The sequence below is a fragment of the Astatotilapia calliptera genome, chromosome 17 (assembly GCF_900246225.1).
Source record: "Astatotilapia calliptera chromosome 17, fAstCal1.2, whole genome shotgun sequence".
Classification (NCBI taxonomy): Eukaryota; Metazoa; Chordata; class Actinopteri; order Cichliformes; family Cichlidae; genus Astatotilapia; species Astatotilapia calliptera.
This window is the reverse complement of record NC_039318.1, coordinates 4,688,138-4,694,775: the sequence shown is the minus strand read 5'-3', so window position 1 is coordinate 4,694,775 and position 6,638 is coordinate 4,688,138. Positions and strand designations below refer to the sequence as shown.

General features: G+C 42.1%; 1 long non-coding RNA gene across 1 annotated transcript; it reads left to right on the top strand.

Annotated features, from left to right (window-relative positions):
* Positions 1-625, top strand: LOC113009056 (uncharacterized). The gene is made up of 3 exons (XR_003270110.1): positions 1-139; positions 213-302; positions 380-625. It is a non-coding gene; the product is annotated as an uncharacterized LOC113009056 (long non-coding RNA).
* Positions 626-6,638: the final 6,013 nt, after the last annotated feature.

The following is a 6,638-nucleotide window of genomic DNA, read 5'->3' as shown; positions in this document are numbered from 1 at the left end:
TTTCATAAGCGCAGGTGTGGGCAATTGGGTATTCCTCTGCAAACCTGAAACTGCGAGTGCTTGGTCCGAGTTGGGCAAGTTGGTGTTTCTTAACTACGAAAGTCTGATACGGGTCTTCCCCTAAACTTCTGTTAGAACGGTAGGTTACACAAAAATGTACCACTTGAGCTCTGGCTGTTGGCAGAGGTTTACAGTTATTTGCACCCTTGTAGGTGGGAAACATTGCTCCCGTGAGAACGGTATAGTGGACTTCATCGCCACTGACCCACATTTATTAGGGTGTGACACGAACTTGTGGACAGGTAACAAAACCAATTCAGTGGAGGAATATTCCTGTGTTTTATTGTCCAGCTAGTGATCTCCTGCCTTTTATGGACAGAGTACCGAGCTGCTGCTTTGCCAGGTGGATTTCTGGCTGCGGGCAAAGGACCCGACACATCAGTGTGTTTTAATTTGTTTTAAACTGGTGTAAGCCGACAGACTGACTGCTGCGGCTGTCGATGGTTTTGGTTTTTTGTTTTACTTTTTCTGTATCAGTAGGCACCACAGATATTGATTCGCAGGCGGTGAAGGCGCTGCAGGGAAAACAAATCCTTTTTTGTCTCCCCGCTCTTGCATGCACAGCGGGGGGCCCGAGTGATGACGGCACCGAAGATTTGCCTTTTTTTTCTATAGTGTTTTACCCATTTGGGGTCATGTGTGAGTTGCCGTCCATTTTTAACCTGTGTGCTATGTCGATTTGTTTTTAAACTGTTCTCCGCAGCGCTTGTCCTGCCTCACGGGCAATCGTACAGTCTTATCGTTTTTTTAATAAGGTAACGTTTTTAATTGTTTTTAGGTGCTGCTGTTACACTGTTTCTTTTATTTTGTATTAAAAATTAAACTCTTTTAAACTGACTGTGCGCCTACGGCTCTGTCCTATTTTAAATAGGTACCTACCACGGGTCACACAAACATAACAGTGCAACAGAAGTGCAACAATGACCGTGGATTGTGCAAAAAGACTGAGCACTGTGCAAAAAGTAACTTGATGTATGAGGGTGTGCACGCAAGTGTGTATGTGTATGAGACTGTGCAGATAAGTGCTTGGTAGTGACATGTATGAAGGTGTGTGTGTGTGTGTGTGTGTGTGTGTGTGTGTGTGTGTGTGTGTGTGTGTGTGTGTGTGTGTGTGTGTGTGTGATACTGTTTTGCAGTCTGGCTGTGAGGGCCTGAATACTCCAGTACCTCTTGCCAGAAGGCAGCAGGATCAAGAGTCTGTGTGAGGGGTGCATTGGGTCCTCCACAATGCTGGTAGCTTTGCAGATGCAGCGGGTGTCATAAGTGTCTGTGATGGAAGGAAGAGAGGCTCCAATGATCTTCTCAGCTGTTCTCACGACCTGTTGTAGGGTATTGCGATCCTATACGGCACAGTTACCATTCCAGACAGTGATGCAGGCGCTCTCGATAGTCCCTCTGTAGAAGGTGAGAGATGGGCTTTTCTCAACTTCCTCAGGAAATACAGACGCTGTTGGGCTTTCTTAGTTACGGAGCTGGTGTTAATGGACCTTGAGAGGTTCACCGCCATGTGGACACCAAAGAATTTGGCGCTCTTGACGACCTCCACAGAGGATCCATCGGTGTTAAGTGGACAGTGATCTCTCTGTGCTCTCCTGAAGTCAGGAGATGCTGTTACATATTCAGGCTGTTGGAGGTCTTTCCGTCCGGTTCCATAGGGAGGGGTTCAAGTCCAGCAGGCTCAGTTTTCCAATGAGGTGCTGAGGAATGATTGTGTTGAATGCTGAATTGAATGACGAGCCTTTTGAAGCACTTCATCATGATGAGTGTGAGTGCAACAGGACGGTAGTCATTGAGGCAGGACACTGAGGACGTCTTTGGCACAGGAACAATGGTGGTGGCTTTGAGGCACATTGGAACGACAGCAGTGCTCAGGGAAAGGTTGAAAATGTCAGTGAGGACATCTGCCAGCTGGTCTGCACATTCTCTGAGCACTCTCCCAGGGACGTTGGACCAGCAGCCTTCCGTGGGTTCACTGTGCAAAGAGTTTTTTCTCACATCAGCCGAGGTCAGACACAGATTCTGGTCGTTGTGTCTGGGTCCACTCCTTAATGAACCTCAAGTTCATGACAGATGTAGTGTCTTTTGCACAGGTTTCTCTGTGTTATTTCGAGAGAGTTGGGACTGAAAGAGATCGAAGTCTATCCTTCTAACCTCTAAATACATCTAAAAAAAAAAAAAAAAGGGAAAACACAGAAAACCACACTTCAGTTGCCCACAGGCTTACACTAGTATCAAGCAAACTGGTCCCGCAAGCAAAACTCCAAAACACACCAACAGGCTCTCCTTTTCCTTGACCTCAGTTTCACACAGTGAGCATGGTTCCACGGGTTATAATAAAACTATCTTTTAATAATTTTCTAAATAATTCCTAAAGTATAAAATTTGACTCGATAACTCTAAATGTGCAATTGCATTTGACAGTTTGCATTTGTTTGTGTTGTTAAAAGATATCACAGGGGTAAGACCACGGGAGCAGATGAGTTTTTGTTATATTATTTACTATTTTATTTATTTTACATTGGTAAACATGAGCTAACAGACAGATTTGACAATAAACGCATAACTCATATGAAAGTTATCTTGAATAAACTCCTGATACCCTAGGCCTGTGTAGCTCTGATTGATTCAACAGGAGCAGAACATACCTGGGCAGGAATGTTCGCTCTTTTCTGTGCTTGCTGTAAGGAAGGACAGTGGTAAAAGCATCTTCATTGTATTTGTGCTGTGGAGCAGGGATGAACTCAAGGACTCCATACACTCTGTTAACAATAGAAATATTTTCAGGCACACATCAAACACTACAGAACAATCATGCACAGAGCACCTTTTATTTAACACAAAGCATTGAAGTTATCATAAAATCCAGCTTTGCAGACTTCTGTTCAACATGTGAAGGAAAATGAGAACTGAAAACATGTCTCAGGGTCTTATGATGCAACACAAATAATTGGTAAACACTTGTTACCTTTGAAATGCAGCACAATAACAGCTGCTGGAGTTTGCCGCACTCTGTCCATCCGAGACACAGTATTAAATAATAAAAATGGCTTTTATCTGTACTGCACTTTCAAAGAATTTCAAAGGAGTACAAGGACTCTATATCTCGCATCACAGACGAGCTGACCAGAGAGTGAGCAAGTACTTGTGAACTCTCAGAGTTCAGCACATCAAAATCAACTCCACAGCCAAGCACCTAGAAGAACAACACCTCCACACACACACCTACACAAAGACACGTACACAGACAAGTATCGACAAGTGCAACCTCAATCTCACTGCCTCCACACCGGCACCGCAGAGATCCAACCTCCCTCACATGCCCTCAATCTACAGATTAACTGTGTTAAGTACATGTGAGAACATTTTGGTCTTCTTTTTAAAGTGTGGAAAGTTGCTTTAAAAACACTGCTAATGGCTTGAAAAACTGTGTGTCAGTATGCTGATGAGAACTAACACAATTTGAAATTATTTTTCTGTCAACTGCACAAAACTATTCTTGGCATTACATCTAAAAGCAGTTTACTTTCCTTTTAGAGCATTTGCGGAGGAATGTGCATCACCAGCGTTTTAGCATTTCAACTGCCTACTTATTAACTGTGAGACGATTTCTAAAATATTAAATACATTCACAAAACCTCCTTTTTTCCCTTTTTTAACAGATTGTTGGGGTTTTCTCTGTATTATTGAAGGGTCTTTCCCTTTACAATATAAAACATGAGGTGACTGTTGTTGTTGTGCTATAAATAAGACTGAATACACACAGGCATAGTTTCATATGTACTTATTGAAGGTAAATGGACTGGTTCTTACATAACGCTTTTATACTCTGAGCTCCTTATACAGCTTGCCTTACTCATTCAAGCACTTTATTCCTCTGCAAGTGCTTTCTATCTAATATTCAGGCAACAGACACATCAGAGAGCAACTTGGGGTTAGTATTTTTCATGCAGACAATAGCAACCAGGGATTGAGCCACCAAACTTCCAATTAGCAGATGGCTTGCTCTACCCTCTGAGCTACAGCCACCCCATCTAGCCATTCATAAATCAGTCAGTACCTACAGGTAGTGGCCATAACCGAGTGTGTAAACTCAGGTAGAATGTTAAATTAACAGCTTTCTTTTCATACTCAGCTTTCTCTCAATCCAATTTAACTCTGTTTAATTTAATTTATTTTATTCTATAGCACCAAATCACAACAACAGTCATCTCAAGACACTGATGTTGTAAGGTAAAGACCCTGCAATACTACAAGGAAACCCCCAAAATCAGAAACCCCCCTATGAGCAAGCACTTTGATGACAGTGAGAAGAAAAAAAGAAACAATTTTAACAGGAAGAAACCTCAGAACCAAGTTCAGGGAGGGGCAGCCATCTGACGTGACCAGAGAGGGGAGGAAGACAGCTGTGGATAGACAGATCAGTTGATCAGTTTGGTGCTGCTTCAATTGCACCAGTTGTTATTATTACAATTACCCACTGCACTATCTCATTCTCCACTTGGGACAGCAACTTGTCCTGTATAGCTTGCATTACACACTTTCCTGGTTGAGAACCGTGGCCTTGGACTTACTTATTAACATAACGCAGTGGATAAAACACAGGACTAGAGAGGGTTGCATTAGAAAGAGTATCCAGCGTGAAATCTCAAAAAAATAAATAAATAATTCAGATCCATCCATCCATCCAAAACTTGCTTGTTCTAGGAGCCAAAACTTAGGAAACAAAAGTGAGGTGTTGTCACACTGAATGGGTTGGATTTGGCTTGTTCAGCTGCTAAAGTATTTCCATAAAAAATCAGTAGGGTATTGCAATGCTTGCGTGAGCTGACTAGGCTCGGGTTTAATAAGCATAAAAAGGCAGAAACAAAGAACAAAAGCTGAAGTTAAAAGCAGAGTGTGTATATATTTTTTTTCTGAATGTACAGAGGCCAAAACACACCATCATTTGGGACAACAGGAACAGAGAAGGGGCTGTTTCGTTTTGGCTGCCCAAGAGCCGGCAAGCTTTCCTGTTGATCAGAGCTCATCTCTCCCCTGCTATCTCTTTATCACTCCTTTCAGCTACTCATCACATCTTTTTTGACAGTATAACAAACTCTCCAGAGCTCCAGCAGGCAAAGCAAATAAGATATTCTGTATAATGTGCTGATAACAAGAGTAAGAAAAGTTCTCATGAACTGACATCCAAATAGATATTTTTGACATCCCAGAGTCTGTATTTTACAGGCATTAACTTTAGCTAGCATTGTATTACCACAATCATTTTTTGTGCTGGGCAAGAGTCACCACAGGCACTTTTGTTGATGTGCAACTATGCAAGGTTTTTATGTTTTAAGTTTAGAACTAATTAATTCCAAATGACAATTTAATCAATGAAGTGTAACTAGATAAAGATGCATAAACCACACAGGGATCTGTTTGCTTCACTGTGCATATCCCAGCAAGTCTGAGACATTTTGTCACTCTGGCATCTGCTCTCTGTCGAATGCCATTTCAAATATTTCATATATTTATGTTTTAAGAGGATGTCTCGTCAGTTCATCCTTGAGTTACACGTTCTTTCTCTGTAGCTGGCTGAAACTTTTCAGGTGTCCTAACTTGATATTATTCTCATATTCAGATGAATGTAAGAAATAAATAAATACTCACCATAGCCCCAAAGAGAAAAAATTAAAACATGCAAACATATAAGATGAGATTTAGAGTAGACTAAAATAGTTGTGGGTCTTGTTATTAAATAAATATGACTAATCCATATTTTCGTCAGAAGCACCTTCTATATCAGGGGTTCTCAAAGCATCTCCAGCATCTTACTGAGGGCTACACAGGAAAAAAGCACTAACGAAAAACGTTTAGTGACTCTCTGAATCTGGACCAGAATTACATTTACATAATACTAAATAAAGTTTCACTGACCTTTCAATGAGCTTCAAATTTCAAGTATCAAGTATCTTGGTGTCCACATCTCCTCAGACCAGGCATGGGCTGCCCACATTCAGGTCCAGACCAAAAAGGCTAGGCAGCGCCTGTATCACCTATGACAACTGAGGAAGTTCAGGGTCTCTCCAAAGATCCTCAGGATTTTCTATACAGGCGCTGTGGAGAGCATCCTCACACAGAACATGACATCGTGGTTTGGGAACAGCTGTGTGAAGGACCAAAAAGCTCTCCAGAGAGTGATCCGTACAGCAGAACGGTGCTGCAGGATTGCTCTCCCCCCGCTTCAGGACACCTACACCAGGAGATGCCGGACTAGAGCAGCGCAGATACTGAAGGACCCGTCCCATCCTGGCAACAAACTGTTCCAACTTCTGCAATCTGGTAGAAGGTTCCGCATCTTCCGGGCAAGGACAGAGAGACTCAAGAGGAGCTTCTATCCCCAAGCCATCCGTGCCCTAAACACACACACCCGCCCTCTCACATCATCTATAATTGACTGAGACAGGACTCTTCCAGACACTAAACCAAGGCACAATGTACATTTCAATTTCTTTAATTTTAAATATGTTTATATTGTCTATCCTGTAAAATAGTCAGATGTCTATTCATATTAATGTACAAAATTCACCTGCTTGCTG